The 20,417-nt window shown below is 46.4% G+C and overlaps 1 long non-coding RNA gene across 2 annotated transcripts in view; it reads right to left on the reverse strand.

The window, feature by feature from the left end:
- Positions 1-2,496: 2,496 nt before the first annotated feature.
- The window catches only part of LOC142906970 (uncharacterized), a 45,469-nt gene continuing 27,548 nt past the window's right edge, over positions 2,497-20,417 (reverse strand). For both annotated transcript variants that reach the window (XR_012930606.1, XR_012930605.1), the window contains exons 5-6: positions 3,231-5,236; positions 2,497-2,784 (exon numbers count right to left, since the gene is read on the reverse strand). This is a non-coding gene — a long non-coding RNA (uncharacterized LOC142906970). The remainder of the gene's footprint in view (positions 2,785-3,230; positions 5,237-20,417) is intronic.

Genomic DNA, 20,417 nt, shown 5'->3' on the forward strand with positions numbered 1-20,417 from the left:
CGCGTCCGCCTGCTGCCGGTCCCTCCATTCCCGCAGGGTGAGCCCCAAGTCGCTATCAAGCGATACCGGCGGCCCCGCCCGGTCCGTGTCCCCGGCGGAAACCGGCGCCACGATCTCGGGTTGCAACGCGGCCGGCGGTCTACAGCACGCGGATCCGTCGCCGCAGGCGCGCTTAGTGGGGGCTGGCAGCCTGGACAATGCATCCCGCGTTCGTATGCCTGATTCCTTTCCGATGCACCACTCGATACGTGGACTCTTGCAGCCGCTCCAACCACCGGGCCATCTGACCGTTCGCTTGGTCAATGCGGAGTGAGTACTGCAATGCCGCATGATCCGTCCGAACAGTGAAGTCGCGGCCGTACAGGGAAGGGCCGAAACCGCCGAACAAAGTGGACGACGGCAAGCAGCTCGCAGCGCGTAACGCAATACCGCTGCACGGCCTGCGACAAGACGCGACTTCCGTAGGCAATGACAACCTCCCTACCCTCCTGAATCTGGGAGAGAACGGCCCCGATGCCCACGTCACTACCATCCATATCCAGCAGGAAGGGAATCTAAAAATCGGGGTATGCGAGGGGCAGCGCTTCTGTCAGACGCTGGCGCAGTGTCAAGAACGCGTCGGTCTCGGCTTGGCCCCAATGAAACGACTGTCTCTTCGCCGTGAGTGCACGCAATGGCTTAGCGATGGTAGCAAAATTTTGACAAAATGGCGGGAATAGGATACAAATCCCATGAATCTGCGGACTTCAGGCACGGACGTGGGTGTTGGCCAATCACGGACGCACGCCGTTTTTTCGGGATCTGTCGCGTCCCCCGACGCATTAACGACATCACCAAAGTACTTTACGGAGGAGTGAACCAGATGGCACTTGGAGGGTTTTAACCTGAGGTTCGCATCACGAATTTTTTTTTAAAAACCTGTCGCAACCGGGTTAAGTGCTCCTCGAACGTGCGAGCGAATACAATTACATCGTCCAGATAGATGAGACATGACTCGCACTGCAACCCCGCAGGTACCAACTCCATCAATTGCTGGAAAGTGGCGGGAGCCGTTTGTGAACCCATCGGCAAACAGTTGAAATGAAATAGACCTTGAAGTGTTCTGAAAGCTGTTTTTGGTCTGGATTCGGCATCTAGTGGTAACTGCCAGAATCCCGCCAAAAGGTCTACTGTGGAGAAATGTTTTGCTCCTGCAAGCGCATCCAATGAGTCATCTATGCGCGGGAGCGGGTAGGTGTCCGCCAAGGTAACTTTGTTCAGCCGCCGGAAGTCTACACGAAACCACAAGGATTTCTTAACCAATACAACCAGAACCCTCCACGGACTCGTAGATGCCCGCCGCACAAGCTCCTTCTTGCTAGGACCCATCCTATAGGCGTTGTCGAATGGGTGGCGCATCGCCCGTATCAATGCGGTGCTCCATCAGCGTCGTGCGACCAACATCGTAGGGACCCTTACTGAACACGTCTGCGAAGTCACGCAACAAAGTCCTGAGCTCCCCCGATTCCTTTGCCGACAGATCGGTGTTCTGCGCCAGGAGCGCATCTATCCATGACATATCCTCTGCGCTGACTGACAGACCGTGCAAATGCACATTGTTGACAGTCTGTGCCTCAGGGTCCAAATGCATGGGACTGACATTTGCAAACAAGATCCCATCCTGAACTGTAATGGGAGTGTCAGCCGTGTTAAGGACCTCCAGGAACAGCGGCTGATTCCTGCGCACGCTTGTGTCAGATGCTGCTAAGCAATGTCGACCAACCACCGATGGCACCGTGGAGACGATGAGCGGCGCATCCGACCGGCAAGTGACGAGCGGGGTGCGATATCGAAGCGGCACCAAGGCCTGCGCACCAGGCGGGATCGAGACCGCAGTCCCGACCAGCGCCTGAACTCGCGGAAGTTTCGGGTCGAGTTTCGGGTTCAATCTCGCTCCCACCCTGTGCCGTTGCCACTTGCCAGGTCAGTTGCTGCTGCTGTCGGTGGATGTCAGGAGCACAGGCCAGGGTTTTCTCCCGGGTCCCCTACGGGACGCACGGTCGGCGGCATCGCTGGTGCTGCTCCATCCTCTGACAGCTGCTGCGGAGTGCCGGGTCCGGAAGCCTGAACGTGGCTCTCGTCCCCTCGCTGGGGAGGCGATGCGGCTGAAGTTCCCCCCTGCTCGTTCGACCTCAGGACTTAGCCGGCGAAGCAGCGCGGTGACTGCCTCCAGCAGCTGATCCATCCTCCGATCCCTAGAGAGGATGATCTGCGGTGGTGGTGGTGTGGTTGGGTCTGCACCGCCGGGTTGGTGGAGGAAGGTGCCCACACGGGGCGAGCAGCTGCCTCGGATCCCGCCGATGAGCCGGGGGACGAATCCCGACTCGTCGGTTCCGGTTCTGAGCAATTCTCGTCCCGGGCACCTCGAGCGTCTTGTGGCCGAGTCTCCCCCCTTGGGATCTTGCGTTGGCTGAGGCGAGACATCTCACCGCTGCCACCAGATAAAGACAAGTCGGAGACTGTTTAAGCTCTTCTTTATTCTTCAAACAAGAGCCACACTCGTTCCTCAAAACAAACCACGAAACACGAATTTCACAGCCTCTTTTAAACCCTCCATCTCCACCTTGCTTCCTAAGCCACGTCGCTGTCTCGCGTGCCGTGTGCGTGTGACGTCAGTGCCCTTTAATCTCTTGAACCCCGTCTAGTGTATTCCCGTGCGTGTGATTGGTGTGCGCTGTGCTGAGTGATTGTGTGTCTGTGTGATGCGATTGTATGATGGCTCGGACATCCCCTACACAGACAAACCTCGTATAGATACTCTTTGGTTTTATTTGGTCAAGTCACGTAAAAAACAACAAAAATAAAAAAATTCACGACGTTTCGGCCACAACACAAGTGGCCTTCATCAGGTGAAGGGACCAGACTGTCTAGAGGACAGCGCTGGAGTGAACACAGCCAAGCTCAGACCGCGACCTTTAAGCTGTGTGAGAGGAAGCAGAGCGCCTTGATAAAGGAATTAGCATAAAAATTAGCATTTAATTGGCGGACTTAGCATGATGTACGATGTACAGGGGGGAGCATGTGCAGACCTGCGAGGGGGGAGGGGGGGGGAGTTTACATATTGATGGTGTGAAAAGGGAATTTAAGCAGCTGCGAAAGTTTGGGATACCACTACTTGAAAAAATATACTGTACCATTGAAAATTAGTTTAATGTTTGGTTTGATTCAGAACATCGTATAGCGCTCAAAACCTTGTATAGCGCTCAAAATGCGTTTTTGGTAAACAATAAATATAAGTAGTAAGCCTGCATTTCCTACCAATAGGGGTAAGTTGTCATTGCAGCCATCACAATGACCCGTATTTGTTTCTGGGTTCTATGTCAAGATTCTGGCCATTAACCCCAAAACAACTCAGCATCGTTGTGTTGGCTTTGGAATCTACGTTGTCGGGTTTTGCTGAAAAACATGGACGGAGGCAGGTGGGTAAATGGGAAAAATGAGGGTTGGTTCACGGTTCCTAACGCACGATAGAAAGAAAAATGGCGGGCGGCTGAACCTCACTGCCTCATCACTCGAGGCTGGAAACACCACGTGACCCGGGACCCGCAATGGGCCACTTGAGAGAAGAGACGGGAGACAAGATAGAGATAAGACAGATAAGATAGAGACGGGACAGAGACAAGATGGAGATAAAACGGAGACACGATGGAGACAAGATGGCAGTTACGACGCGTACAGAAATCTCGTGATCAACCGCGAATGGTCCAGTCACAGGGGCGCGATCGGCCAACTCTGTACCTCAATAGACTTGGCACGAAACTGCAAATCCGCGATAACTAAACCCACGAGTGGGAAGAGTTTGCTATACTTGAATATAAAAATAAACCTTTTTAACAGTATATAATTCACCTTTCAGCGTCATATCACGGCACAAGGAATCCACTTGTAAATGTTGCAGAGCGGTGTGACCCCGGTGTGTAAAACAAACGGCTGTGCAAGGGACTGGACTGTCGTGAGAATCATTCGCGTTCCCTTCATACCCTCCACACAGCTGGGCTCGCAACGCCTCACACGACTCACCTTGAGATGTTGTCACACGCCAGCCAAGCAGACGTTTGAATTATCGGACAAATGAGGTACTATGGGACAAATTTACGCGATGGGTTTTGTTTTGTGCAGTCATTGGTGACCCGGCTGAGACCATCAAACTCACCGCATTTGAGAGCCCAGTTTAATCACGACCATGTGTCTATCTAAGTCTATGAGTTTTTATAAAGTATGCTGGTCTATATTTTCATGAATGGGTCACTATATTAGCCATTGGCTTTATGTGCCTCTGTGTCCTTTAGTGGGTCTTTATGTGGGCCTTTGGGTCTCTACAGTGACTTGGATAAGATCTGCAAAGAGGAGTGAGACAAAATCCCTCCTGAGATGTGTGCAAACCTGGTGGCCAACTACAAGAAACGTCTCACCTCTGATTGCCAACAAGGGTTTCGCCACCAAGTACTAAGTCATGTTTTGCAGAGGGGTCAAATACTTATTTCCCTCATTCAAATGCAAATCAATTCATAACATTTTTGACATGCGTTTTTCTGGATTTTCTTGTTGTTATTCTGTCTCTCACTGTTCAAATAAACCTACCATTAAAATTATAGACTGATCATTTCTTTGTCAGTACAAAATCAGCAGGGGATCAAATACTTTTTTCTCTCACTGATTGTGAATCTATCGTGTCCATGTGAATATATGAGTGACTTTGTGAATCTGTGGGTCTCTGTGTAAATATTGGGGGTCCCTATGCCTGGCACTTGTGAGGCAGCACGATAGTGCACGTTGCAAAATGAACGTAAAGCTACCACGTGTCTGGGAGGCTCAACCGTGACACGTGGTCAGCTGGTTGCCCCTCCCTCCACCACCAGCAACGCCCACATTTCTATAGCCACGCCCACACAGTTGAGGCCTCGCGTTCTACATCTCCATTTTCAGACAGTCCAGACCAAACCAGGACTTTGGTATCTTTACGTTAACCTCACGAGGCATTGCGGTTCAACTGCACGTCGCTACATTGCCGGCGTCTTGATCATGGACTCTATGAGGGTCAGTTTCTAGCAGTGGTGAGTTGATTGGAACAAGTTGCTGCATTGGTTAAGGTGGTTTGAGACTGGTTGGCTGGACTTCTGGCTTCTCGAAGTTGAGGTCTCACGTTCTCCTTCTTCATCGTTTGGCTCATCTCCTTGCTCTGCCGGTGCAACTTGACCTGTTTAATAAAGAGAGGTAAGCGATGAGTGCGTGATGAGGCGAAGTGAACAGTGTAGGATTGTGCAACACTTGCATAAATAACGAATGCAGGTACAGTGAGGGAAAAAAGTATTTGATCCCCTGCTGATTTTTTACATTTGCCCACTGAAAAAGAAATGATCAGTCTATAATTTTAATGGTAGGTTCATTTGAACAGTGAGAGACAGAATAACAACAAAATCCAGAAAAACGCATGTCAAAAATGTGATAAATTGATTGGCATTTTAACGAGGGAAATAAGTATTTGACCCCTCTTCAAAACATGACTTAGTACTTGGTGGCAAAACCCTTGTTGGCAATCACAGAGGTCAGACGTTTCTTGTAGTTGGCCACCAGGTTTGCACACATCTCAGGAGGGATTTTGTCCCACTCCTCTTTGCAGATCTTCTCCAAGTCATTAAGGTTTCAAGGCTGACGTTTGGCAACTCGAACCTTCAGCTCCCTCCACAGATTTTCGATGGGATTAAGGTCTGGAGACTGGCTAGGCCACCAGGACCTTAATGTGCTTCTTCTTGAGCCACTCCTTTGTTGCCTTGGCCGTGTGTTTTGGGTCATTGACATGCTGGAATACCCATCCACGACCCATTTTCAATGCCCTGGCTGAGGGAAGGAGGTTCTCACACAAGATTTGACGGTACATGGCCCCGTCTATCGTCCCTTTGATGCGGTGAAGTTGTCCTGTCCCCTTAGCAGAAAAACACCCCCAAAGCATAATGTTTCCACCTCCATGTTTGACGGTGGGGATGGTGTTCTTGGGGTCATGGGCAGCATTCCTCCTCCTCCAAACACGGCGAGTTGAGTTGATGCCAAAGAGCTCCATTTTGGTCTCATCTGACCACAACACTTTCACTTAGTTGCCCTCTGAATCATTCAGATGTTCATTGGCAAACTTCAGACGGGCATGTATATGTGCTTTCTTGAGCAGGGGGACCTTGCGGGCGCTGCAGGATTGCAGTCCCTCACGGCGTAGTGTGTTACCAATTGTTTTCTTGAGGACTATGGTCCCAGCTGCCTTGAGATCATTGCCAAGATCCTCCCGTTTAATTTTGGGCTGATTCCTCACCGTTCTCATGATCATTGCAACTCCACGAGGTGAGATCCATGCCGAGGGAGATTGACAGTTCTTTTGTGTTTCTTCCATTTGCGAATAATCGCACCAACTGTTGTCACCTTCTCACCAAGCTGCTTGGCAATGGTCTTGTAGCCCATACCAGCCTTGTGTAGGTCTACAATCTTGTCCCTGATATCCTTGGAGAGCTCTTTGGTCTTGGCCATGGTGGAGCGTTTGGAATCTGATTGATTGATTGCTTCTGTGGACAGGTGTCTTTTATACAGGTAACAAGCTGAGATTAGGAGCACTCCCTTTAAGAGTGTGCTCCTAATCTCAGCTCGTTACCTGTATAAAAGACACCTGGGAGCCAGAAATCTATCTGATTGAGAGGGGGTCAAATACTTATTTCCCTGATTAAAATGCAAATCAATTTATAAATTTTTTGACATGCGTTTTTCTGGATTCTTTTGTTGTTATTCCGTCTCTCACTGTTCAAATAAACCTACCATTAAAATTATAGACTGATCATTTCTTTGTCAGTGGGCAAACGTACAAAATCAGCAGGGGATCAAATACTTTTTCCCTCACTGTACGTGTATAAAAACAACGTAATAACAACAGCCATTCACAACGTGGCAGTGACGTCATAACCGCGGTTGTGCCATGCTCGGTGCACTTTGAGGTTCCGTGATTTGTCAAAGGTTCGCTGGCAGGAGGTCACGGAACAGACCCAGGTCTCGTGGGATGACTGAGATGGCTGGCAGACGCGCCACCTGTGCCCCCTACTGTGACAACTTTCTGTGCTTTAGCCACCTCCTCTGCCCTCCGTTGTTGTTGGAGGGCGACTGCCTCCAGCTGCTCAGCAGCATCCTTCACGAACCTCCAGCACAGAGGCCGATCTTGACACCGCTGGTAACGTTCATCGGCAAGTCCACTCAGCACACACACACGCGCCCAGTGTGCCACTCAAATACCGCGCTAATTCTGGGGTGGGATTCCCCAGTCGTTATACATTTTCGAAAAAAATGTAAGTTATATGAAGACCAAACCAAGCTAATTACTGCTTGTAATGTTATTGCTTTAAAACATCATAACAGAAAAAATGATCATTCATCAAAACTTTAAAAAGGTATTATTGACTCGAGCTGCGAGCCCGAATTTAAGCAATTTGTTGAGCACTCCCCTTCTCTATCCAGACAGTGTGGACCATCCTTCTCACATTCACAACCTCTAAGCAGTGCCGTATTATCCTAGTAGCAAAAGTAGAATATGCTACTCATAAGTGTCTTATTATCGTAGTAGCAAAAGTAGCAAATGCTACGGGCCCTGCACTTTCAACGGCCCCGCATTAAATGCTTTCAAGCTATCATTCCGGTTCAGAGATTCTGCACTTGCTCTATTACAATAGTACTATACTGCCTTCTACTTTTATGAATCTACTGGGTGTTAGAGGCTAGCGATTCGTCGTATTATCTGGCTGTATAGCAAATGAAAAGTACAATTACTTTCTTAATTTGAAGCTATCATGACTGCAATAATCCATACTCTTTGGTTCTTTCGGTAAAGTCACGTAGGTATAAAATAAAATAAATCACGACGTTTCGATCGCAACACAAGTGGTCGTCCTCAGGCGGAAAAATATAATCCAGCAGTGGCTATATACTGTATGTGGCAATGGGCAAGCAAGCGGGGTCTGAGCTGGAAAGGAATTCCACCCCCGGACGTAAGCACCTCAGTTGTGTTAATGGGGGATTAGGAAGATAGGGAATAGAGCTTCCGTCACCGCATAACAGTATCATGCCTTCATATGTGCACAACAGCGGTGCTAAAGAGAGATTAGCACCATGCGAGTGCAATGCAAAGAGAGAGACAGAGTCGGAAATAACAGCTGACATAGGCAGGTAGAATGGAGACATCAAAGTCAGTTAAGACTTTACCTGGTTAATAACGTCCTTCCAATGATTGCTCAGTTTGTACCCATCTTCTCGGTTGAAATTGTATCTGTGTTTATATATCTGTATGGCTTCATGAACAAATCTCTGAAGGTAGCCGGTAGGTTTGCAGAGTACCTCCATCTTGAAAAATTTAATTTGGGCTCACACGAAATTGATTTTTCCAAGCCGGAGGTACTCTGCAAACCTACCGGCTACCTTCAGAGATTTGTTCATGAAGGCATCCAGATATATAAACACAGACACAACTTCAACCGAAAAGATGGGTACAAACTGAGCAATCATTGGAAGGACGTTATTATTCTAGACTTGAAGTTTTCGTGACTGCAAGGATCCATACTCTTTGGTTCTTTCGGTAAAGTCACGTAGGTAAAAAATAAAAATAATAATTAAATCACGACGTTTCGGACGCAACACAAGCGTCCGTTATCAGGTGGGAAAACCACAGCAAAGTAGGCAAGAGAGCTGCTAGTAACAGAGGGTTAAATAGATGAGGGAGGGGGGCGGAGTCAATGAAAGAGAGGGTGGGGGAGGAGGAGAGCAAATATGACATGAAACGGCAAATAGCCTGTTGATGACAGGGGGCAGTAAATGACCTACGCTGTAAGATCGACATGCAACGGCAAATTTCCGAATAATGGGTATGATCAGGGCTAGGAGTAAGAGACTGGAGATGTGGATATGAAAGCAAACTGTAAAGCAGCTAAGGTTTTACCTGGTTAATAAAATCCTTCCAATGATTGCTCAATTTGTATCCATCATCTCGGTTGAAGTTATGTCTATGTTTATATATCTGGATGGCTTCATGAACAAACCTTTGATAGTAGCCCGAAGGTTTGCAGAGCACCTTGGTATCGGGGAAAACAATATCATGAGAGTCCTCAGCGTTATAGCAATGATCAGCTACGGCGGAGGAATTAATTTTTCCATGCTTCAAATCTGCCTTGTGCTCGCGGACACGGTCAGAGACATGATGTTTCGTTTCCCCAATGTAACAATCACCACAGATGCAGCTTAGTTTGTAGACTCCCGGGTATTGCAAATCAGGAATGACATCCTTCACAGATGGAATTAGATCACGGATTTTGTGTACTGTACTAAATCGGACCGGGATCTTGTGTTTGTTTAAGATTTTGGAAATATTTTTGGATATGCTAGCTATGTATGGTAACGTAATGGTTTTGATCGGTGTCTCAAGGGGTAGTTCCTCCCTGGTTGGAGAGACAGCTTTGTGGACAATACTGTCTGAATATCCATTCATCTTAAGGGTCTGGTGTACATGTTCCAGTTCACTGGCTAGGTGGTGTTGGTCAGAAATGCAGTGGGCCCTATGGTGTAGTGTTTTGATGAGGGAATTCTTCCGTGCCGGGTGGTGGTGGGAATCCGGTTTCAGGTTGGAATCTGTGTGGGTGGCTTTCCTGCAGACAGAATGTTCCAGAGAGCCATCAGGTCTATTCTCAAACAAAACATCGAGGAATGGTAGTTTGCCATCCTTCTCCACTTCCATGTTGAATTTGATGGATGGGTGTATGGAATGAATGTGGTTGAGAAATTGGCTCAATGCTGGCAGGCCATGTGGCCAAATAACGAAATTGTCATCCACATATCTCTTCCACAATGAGGGACGTAGGGTGGATGTCTGCATAGCTTGTATTGCGTCCGAAACGTAATTTAATTTATTTTTATTTTTTACGTATGTGACTTTACCGAAAGGACGTAATTAACCAGGTAAAGTCTTAACTGACTGTGATGTCTCCATCCTACCTGACTATGTCAGCTGTTATTTTCGACTCTCTGTGTCTCTCTCTTTGGATTGCACTCTCATGTTCACGTCCTTGGATTGCACTTGCATGGTGCTAATCTCTCAATAACACCGCTGTTGTGCACATATGCGGGCATGATACTGTTATGCTGCGATGGAAGCTCATTCATGCTGTTCTCCCTTTCCAGCTCAGACCCCGCTTGCTTGCCCATTGCCACATAGAGTATATAGCCTTGTTGTAGCTGCTCTCTCGTTAGTTCAGCAGTTCCACTGCTGGATTATATTTTTCCCGCCTGAGGACGACCGCTTGTGTTGCGATCGAAACGTCGTGATTCATTTTATTTTATACCTACGTGACTTTCTCGAAAGCACCAGAGTATACAATTACTTTACTATGCAAATAAAAAATGTACGTGTTTTAATATTTACGTGTTTTTTTACAAAAAATGTAGGGCCCCTTTACAACATCAAATGCTACAGGCCCTGCACGAGCTTCATCAAACACTGTCTCCAAGTTGCCTACCCTATCCTGGCCACGTGATTCCTATCGTCCTACACACGCCACTACATGCATCATAAGGGGGGGAGGACTTCATTCTAGCCGCAAGCACCCGGCTCATGAATCAAAGTCACTTCCCGTGCCATGACAAACTTACGTAACGAACACAATGGTCCCCCATGATGTAGCCTTGACCAGTCAGTCGAGGCAAGTGCTGCTAGCGAGTAACACCTCGAGAGGAGGGTGATGTGGCCAGCACCACGCCCGGCCACCTTTGTCTCAGCAGTGCTGGCGTTTACACAATGCACAGAGGTTAGAGAATTTAACCCAGGTCGCTGGTTCTTAGCATGACCCTGACGAGAGTGGTTCCTGCTTCATACCTCTGTCAGTCTCACTTGATCGTGCTCCTCCATTTTCTCCATTTTGGTTTAATTCGTGCCTTTCGTGAGGCCTGTTGAGAGAGAAGTGGACACGCGTCGATCACACATCCCCATCCTCGTCCACATGCAGCCTGTGTCACTGGCACGGCTCGGAGTCTAACCCACGCTTTACACCTGCCTGGCACCCGCATGGAACCTGTTGTATATGAGCCTTTTCCAAAATTGATATTAACAATAATATTTGCCGTTATATATATTTTTTTACAAACGAAAAAAAAATCAATAAAACCCGTAAGCCAGGCACACGATAAACCAGATGTCGGTCATAAACAGGCCATTAATAAATAAAGAAATAATAAAACTCTCGAGGCGAGAATGTTAGCAGCTATCTGCGAAGATCTCCAGGTGAACAAGAGTTTGATGTGCCCTAAGGGAGGTCACGCAGAGGGAAGCCCTCCGCAAGCCAGAAACGAGGACGCCCACGGATTAAACCATATATATATATTTTTCCTCTGTCATTAAAACAACGGTTCAAAATTAAAATGCAATAACAAGAATAAGCTAAAGTTAGCGGTCCTCGCGCTCACTCCAATTAAGACCAGGCCACCAGATACATCAGTGAATTATTATCCAATAATTAATTCGCTATCAAATGATTTTCACCTTTAATACTTTTACTGTTAAAACAAAGCTTGGAGACAAAATACAGTCACATCAAAGGTTTTCGAGAAGGAATGAGACAACGGGCAAACTTGCGAAAGAGTTTAAACAATATCCCAAGCAACCCCGACCACCTTTGTCTCTCTCACAGCGTGGAGAAGCAGGAATTACACCTTATCACAAGGGGCCATCTGGAAAAGCCAGCCGGGTTTGATGAGGAGACACACCCCACCCCACACATGGCAACCAGGCAAACAAGTTTTAAAGAAATTGCAATATAACATTAATAATAACGTGTTAACCTTAAACGATATTCCATTATAGAACCTTACAGAACCAAGGGATATGGATTCCAACAATCAAGAAACGGACCTCTTAAACTCAGGATGAAAATTATTTTTCTTTTTAATAATTCCATCATAACAATGTGAACCTCGGTAAACCGAGAGGTGTCGGGAGGACGTAGTTACAAACACGAGTCTTGGCGAACATGGGACCAAATGGCATTTGAGAAATATAAAGTCGAAAGTATAAGAAGATAGGTGCTCCCGACCACCTTTGTCTCTCCCGCAGAGCGCGAGAGAGGAATTTCACGCCAGGGCAAACAGATCGTTATCGCAGGAGCCATCTGTACACACACGAACTCGCACACACACAGACCACGCCCCCCCCCCCCCTTTCCACTGCGCGGAGAGAATTGTTTTTGAATATAACGGTCAGCGCATTTTCAAAAGTTCAGAAGTCAACAGTCAAGAGTGAAGACAGATCAGCGAGTCAAGACATCCACAGGACGAGCAGTCGCATGGAGCGGCTGGCTCCGAGCCTCGCTGAGTAGCGAGGATGGCTGAGTCGCGATGTATCAACAAAAGTGAGTCATACAGCAGTGGAGGAAATCTGCTGTCAGCGAACCAGCACGGGCGCGTTCGCGCACTTCAACAGAGAGAGCACGTGCGACTCAACTCACTCAACTGAAGAAAAAGCTTGGCCAGCCGCCAACAAAGTATCAGCGAATCAGCGCTGAGAGCGCTCGAGCATCTCCACAAAGAAAGCACGTGCAACGTGGCTCAACCAGCAGCGGAAAAGCTTGAGCAGCCGCCAACAACTTCAGCAAACCAGTGACCAAGCGCGTGCGACTTGAGTCATACAGCAGTGGAGGAAACCTGCTGTCAGAGAGCCGCCAACAACCTCAACAAAGAGAGCGCGTGCGACTCAACTCACTCAACTGAAGAAAAACTTGACCTGTCGCCCGCGAGCGCAGCGTCAGATACTACAGCAGCGGAGAGAGCGCGCACCAGCGCAGCTCATCCAGCAGTGGAGGAAACTGCTGTCAGCGAATCAGCACGGGCGCGTTCGCGCATCTTCAAGAAGAAAGAGCGCGGCCAGCAACGCCAAGCAAGAGCGTGCAGCAGCTCAGCCAGCAGTGGAGAGAAACTGCTGTCAGCGAACCAGCACGGGCGCGTTCGTGCATCTTCAAGGAGAGGGAGCGCGCGCCACCAGCGTGCCACCAGCACCAGCGCGTGCCAACAGCGTGCCACCAGCGTGCTACAGCGCGCAACTTCGCGTCACCAGCGCTGAGAGGGCAGCGGCCCCGCACTCAACACCCATCGGCGCGACGACGGCGAGCGTCGTGCTGACTCATCCAGCCAGCGGTGGACAGAAACTGGCAGCCGGTCGTATGCAACCCCTCCTCCACACTCTCCCCCTCACTCCCCCACCGCGCCGCAACACACAGGAAACACATTTTGGACACAAGAGATGCTAACCTCGGCGTCTGCTTTACGCAAAGAATTGAACCAGTGATAAAGAAGACACACGATACGCATATCGGGATAATCAAGAAGGGTGCCACTCCAAGGTGGTGCATTAAAAATCAATTCATAAAGGAAAATACTGCTCTTCTTTGGTTCTTTCGGTAAAGTCACGTAGAATGAGAATAAAATAATAAATTGATAAAATAAAATAACACAATAATATTCTCACGACGTTTCGGCCACAACACAAGCGGCCTTCATCAGGTGAAGGGAGCGAGACTATCACTCCAGCGCTGTCCTACCAGATAGTCTCGCTCCCTTCACCTGATGAAGGCCGCTTGTGTTGTGGCCGAAACGTCGTGAGAATATTATTGTGTTATTTTATTTTATCAATTTATTATTTTATTCTCATTCTACGTGACTTTACCGAAAGAACCAAAGAAGATGAATCATTGCAGTCACGAAAGCTTTAAATCGAAAATACTGCTGTCATTGAGTTGCATAATAACCAATCGTCCTGTTAACAACGTGATAAGAATTGACTTGAAGGTCTATGAATGGATGTGGTACTGTGTGGGCAATGTTTAAACACGAATTTACATATTATAAGGTTAAGGTTTTGATAGAATAGTTGCATGTTTTTAATCTCTCTCTCTCAACAACCGATTGATTGTGTTACGCGTCGGGAATTAACCACAGGTGCCGCTATCGAGGTGAAACAACGCAATCGTGATGGTATCATGTTAACGCTGTGTTGAAATTCCAAGGTCGAGAGTTTTCATATTATCCAAAAATTAAAGTTAGCTAGAAAATAAAATTGATCAAAGCAGAAGGTTTGTGTGTGATTCTTCCTGAAATTCTGCATAATATTGTTCTGCGTATGAGATCTGAATCCTGGGGACCTATCATAAGCACACAATCACCACACATAATCCATAACACACATAATTCGTAATGTTCAATCGAGAGTAATCGTATCCTTATCGATAATACGGAATTAAAGAGCAGAGTCGAATCGACTCTCTCTCATTCACGCTCACAACGCCTGCGTCACTGCATACGATTAATTGCGTCATTCCAATTCATAACACAATCCTAGTCACCGAGGCTCGACCTGATAATCCATAACGACCTGCATTATCATAACCACGCCCACTCGCATAAATTAATACGATTATCTCTCGAATCAGCATAATTTATGCGCCTAATTACACTGATTAACTTAATTTCGGATAAATTATGCAAATCTCAAATTTCATTTAATTTTCATTATTTTCATCAATTTTCATAACACCTATATATACAACAGTAGCCATTAGCCCTGAGAGCCTGGTGTACGTGGTCGGAAATGCATTGGGCTCTATGGTATAGAGTCTTGATGAGGCAGTTCTTCTGGGATGGATGGTGGTGGGAATCCGGTTTCAAGTAAGCATCTGTATGGGTAGCTTTCCTGTAGACAGAGTGGCTCATTGAACCATCATGTCTCCTTTTAATTAAGACATCCAGAAAGGGTAGTTTGCCATCTTTTTCGACCTCCATGGTAAATCTGATGGCTGGGTGTATGGAATTGATGTGGTCGCGGAATTGGTCTAGAGCAGTGGGCTCACATGACATTGACTTCTCCAAGACGGAGGTTCTTTGCAAACCAACTGGCTACCATGAGAGATTCGTTCATGAGGCCATTCACATATACAAGCACAGAGACAATTTCAACCGAGAAGATGGATTCAGGCTTAGTAACCACTGGAAAGATGTGTTAAATCATTTCTGTTCTTAATTAATTGTAATTTTACGATGACCTTCAGACCGCAGTTCTTTCGCCAGCATTGCCTCTTAATACCTCTCACACCACGGTTAAGGGTATGGTTTACAACATGGAGTATACTAGGGCTTCGCAGCTGTCTCTCTCCCCCTCCTCTGTTCCGACCATGGACGAACTCGTCCGTCTGAACGGGGCCCGTAGCTATCCGTGGTACGGAAATTTGAGGGTAAGAATCCACCCATTTTTTCGCCATGTAGTCATTTCTGTGACCAGTCACTAGCAAATCACCCAGTTATTTCAATGCTAAATTCGCCTAGTTATTTCAATGCTAAATTCTCCTGTTTTGATTTGTACTAAGTGCCTCGGTGAATGTGTATGCTCTGACTTCAACGTAACTATTTCTGTAGCAGTTACAAGCGAATGCCTTAATTTAGCTATTTCAATGCTAAATTCTATGCTAATTCCTTTTAACAATGGGTGCCTCTGCGGATGTGTATGCTTTAACTTTTAACATAGCTATTTCTGTGACCAGTCACAAGCTAATCATTCAGCCTTTTCAATGCTAAATTTTATGCTAATTCCTTCGTCAAGGCTCTTTGTTCCTCTCACACAGCTTAAAAGCCGTGATCTGAACGTGGCTCTCTCACTCCAGCGCTGTCCTACCAGACAGTCTCGCTCCCTTCACCTGATGAAGGCCGCTTGTGTTGTGGCCGAAACGTCGTGAGAATATTATTGTGTTATTTTATTTTATCAATTTATTATTTTATTCTCATTCTACGTGACTTTACCGAAAGAACCAAAGAAGATGAATCATTGCAGTCACGAAAGCTTTAAATCGAAATTTAACCGCCTCTACGGGGAGGGATTCCACACATCCTTAAGATTATTCAACAGACTTCGGGATAAGAAGGCTCAACTAATCGAGTCTCTCACCTTTCTGAAGAGATGCCGCGACTCTAAGGTAATACCAACCGCATTTACACTAACCTCTGCTGTTGCAACTTCTCTCAATGCAAAACGAATTCTAGCTAGAACTAGCTTCGCTCTTATCTCGAAAAAATCAGACTTACACGCACCGAGCTCGATCAGTTAGACAAGACACTCTACAAATCACACTTAAAATTGACAGCAACAATGTCTACATCGGATTGGGAACATGTAGACAATATAACTACCTCTTCGGCTGCCACTATGTCGAACAAATGTAGGGACAATTTGATTTCCAAATTCAATCACCTCTCCAGCAAAAAATCGGATCCACACACCGAAAAGATAGACGTCAACAAAGTCGTAATTAATCGCAGTAACAGTTCCATTTCTGATGGTCTGAAATCCGTTTTAGCTAAAGGTCTAAACTTTGCTGTCACACCGAGACACTTACCGGTTAATGATATCATTGCCCATGTCGACGTTGCACTCAAGGGCTTGAGTCACATCTCGGCAGACGTAGCAAGATCTGAAATCGCTGCAACCCTCAAAAACGCTAAGTTGCCACCTAGCAACATCAGCAAAGACGAACGTTTTGAATTATCTCAATTAAAAAAGAGGGATGATATTGTCGTTCTCTCAGCCGACAAAGGCAATGCCACTGTCATCATGGACAAAACAGAATATAACAACAAAATTCAAGAACTACTCAACGATGGCAGCTATACAAAAATAAAAAGAGATCCCACCAACAGCCTGGTCACCAAAACGAACAAAATTATCTCTGATTCAACAGCATTAATTGATGAGAACAAACAGTTCTTGTTGAAACCCTCTGCTGCCAGACCACCAAGATTATATGGCCTTCCAAAGATACACAAAGAAGATACACCCCTTCGTCCCATCGTCTCTACTATCAGCTCCCCCACCTACAAACTGGCACGTTTTCTGGCTGATATACTGCGACCTTTCACTGGAAAAACCACCTCTGCGGTACTAAATTCTACTCACCTGGTATCGACAATCAAAGACATTTCCCTGTCCCCAAACGACCTGCTTGTCAGTTTTGATGTGGTGTCCTTGTTCACCAAAGTCCCGGTACCTGACACCATCGCTATCATTGAAGACCTGGTTCATCAAGGACTGCATACTGATGTACCCCCCCTGGTGAGACATTGCTTAACCAACACATACTTCACCTGGAATGGAACTTTCTACAAACAAACTGAGGGCACCCCAATGGGCTCCCCCCTATCTCCGGTTGTAGCCAACGTATTCATGGAAAAATTTGAAACTGACGCCATCCAGACTGCCACTCTACGCCCGACCTTATGGAAGAGGTACGTTGATGACACCTTTGTCATCTGGCCACATGGCCAGCCTGCTCTAGACCAATTCCGCGACCACATCAATTCCATACACCCAGCCATCAGATTTACCATGGAGGTCGAAAAAGATGGCAAACTACCCTTTCTGGATGTCTTAATTAAAAGGAGACATGATGGTTCAATGAGCCACTCTGTCTACAGGAAAGCTACCCATACAGATGCTTACTTGAAACCGGATTCCCACCACCATCCATCCCAGAAGAACTGCCTCATCAAGACTCTATACCATAGAGCCCAATGCATTTCCGACCAGGAACACATTACCAGTGAACTCAAGCACGTACACCAGGCTCTCAGGGCTAATGGCTACTCCGACTACACAATCCGCAAAGCCATCACTCCAGTCATGAAGAAGGATCCTCTTGTGGAGCCACTCAAAACCATCACCTTACCCTACATTGCAGGGGTCACTAAAAAGATCTCCAAAATCCTGAATAAACACAAGATCCAGGTCCGATTCAACACAGTACACAAAATCCGTGATTTAGTTCCATCTGTAAAAGATGCTCTTCCAGACATACAGTACCCGGGCGTTTACAAACTAAAGTGCCTCTGTGGTAGTAGCTACATTGGAGAAACCAAAAGACATATCTCGGACCGCATCCGCGAACATAAAGCAGATTTGAAACACGGTAAGACGAACTCCTCTGCCGTGGCAGATCACTGTTACAATTCAGTGGGCTCACATGACATTGACTTCTCCAAGACGGAGGTTCTTTGCAAACAAACTGGCTACCATGAGAGATTCGTTCATGAGGCCATTCACATATACAAGCACAGAGACAATTTCAACCGAGAAGATGGATTCAGGCTTAGTAACCACTGGAAAGATGTGTTAAATCATTTCTGTTCTTAATTAATTGTAATTTTACGATGACCTTCAGACCGCAGCTCTTTCGCCAGCATTGCCTCTTAATACCTCTCACACCACGGTTAAGGGTATGGTTTACAACATGGAGTATACTAGGGCTTCGCAGCTGTCTCTCTCCCCCTCCTCTGTTCCGACCATGGACGAACTCGTCCGTCTGAACGGGGCCCGTAGCTATCCGTGGTACGGAAATTTGAGGGTAAGAATCCACCCATTTTTTCGCCATGTAGTCATTTCTGTGACCAGTCACTAGCAAATCACCCAGTTATTTCAATGCTAAATTCGCCTAGTTATTTCAATGCTAAATTCTCCTGTTTTGATTTGTACTAAGTGCCTCGGTGAATGTGTATGCTCTGACTTCAACGTAACTATTTCTGTAGCAGTTACAAGCGAATGCCTTAATTTAGCTATTTCAATGCTAAATTCTATGCTAATTCCTTTTAACAATGGGTGCCTCTGCGGATGTGTATGCTTTAACTTTTAACATAGCTATTTCTGTGACCAGTCACAAGCTAATCATTCAGCCTTTTCAATGCTAAATTTTATGCTAATTCCTTCGTCAAGGCTCTTTGTTCCTCTCACACAGCTTAAAAGCCGTGATCTGAACGTGGCTCTCTCACTCCAGCGCTGTCCTACCAGACAGTCTCGCTCCCTTCACCTGATGAAGGCCGCTTGTGTTGTGGCCGAAACGTCGTGAGAATATTATTGTGTTATTTTATTTTATCAATTTATTATTTTATTCTCATTCTACGTGACTTTACCGAAAGAACCAAAGAAGATGAATCATTGCAGTCACGAAAGCTTTAAATCGAAATTTAACCGCCTCTACGGGGAGGGATTCCACACATCCTTAAGATCATTCAACAGACTTCGGGATAAGAAGGCTCAACTAATCGAGTCTCTCACCTTTCTGAAGAGATGCCGCGACTCTAAGGTAATACCAACCGCATTTACACTAACCTCTGCTGTTGCAACTTCTCTCAATGCAAAACGAATTCTAGCTAGAACTAGCTTCGCTCTTATCTCGAAAAAATCAGACTTACACGCACCGAGCTCGATCAGTTAGACAAGACACTCTACAAATCACACTTAAAATTGACAGCAACAATGTCTACATCGGATTGGGAACATGTAGACAATATGACTACCTCTTCGGCTGCCACTATGTCGAACAAATGTAGGGACAATTTGATTTCCAAATTCAATCACCTCTCCAGCAAAAAATCGGATCCACACACCGAAAAGATAGACGTCAACAAAGTCGTAATTAATCGCAGTAACAGTTCCATTTCTGATGGTCTGAAATCCGTTTTAGCTAAAGGTCTAAACTTTGCTGTCACACCGAGACACTTACCGGTTAATGATATCATTGCCCATGTCGACGTTGCACTCAAGGGCTTGAGTCACATCTCGGCAGACGTAGCAAGATCTGAAATCGCTGCAACCCTCAAAAACGCTAAGTTGCCACCTAGCAACATCAGCAAAGACGAACGTTTTGAATTATCTCAATTAAAAAAGAGAGATGATATTGTCGTTCTCTCAGCCGACAAAGGCAATGCCACTGTCATCATGGACAAAACAGAATATAACAACAAAATTCAAGAACTACTCAACGATGGCAGCTATACAAAAATAAAAAGAGATCCCACCAACAGCCTGGTCACCAAAACGAACAAAATTATCTCTGATTCAACAGCATTAATTGATGAGAACAAACAGTTCTTGTTGAAACCCTCTGCTGCCAGACCACCAAGATTATATGGCCTTCCAAAGATACACAAAGAAGATACACCCCTTCGTCCCATCGTCTCTACTATCAGCTCCCCCACCTACAAACTGGCACGTTTTCTGGCTGATATACTGCGACCTTTCACTGGAAAAACCACCTCTGCGGTACTAAATTCTACTCACCTGGTATCGACAATCAAAGACATTTCCCTGTCCCCAAACGACCTGCTTGTCAGTTTTGATGTGGTGTCCTTGTTCACCAAAGTCCCGGTACCTGACACCATCGCTATCATTGAAGACCTGGTTCATCAAGGACTGCATACTGATGTACCCCCCCTGGTGAGACATTGCTTAACCAACACATACTTCACCTGGAATGGAACTTTCTACAAACAAACTGAGGGCACCCCAA

This window comes from Petromyzon marinus, chromosome 73, assembly GCF_048934315.1.
Source record: "Petromyzon marinus isolate PM22_M1 ecotype Great Lakes invasive population chromosome 73, UKy_Petmar_22M1.pri1.0, whole genome shotgun sequence".
NCBI classification, from domain to species: Eukaryota; Metazoa; Chordata; class Hyperoartia; order Petromyzontiformes; family Petromyzontidae; genus Petromyzon; species Petromyzon marinus.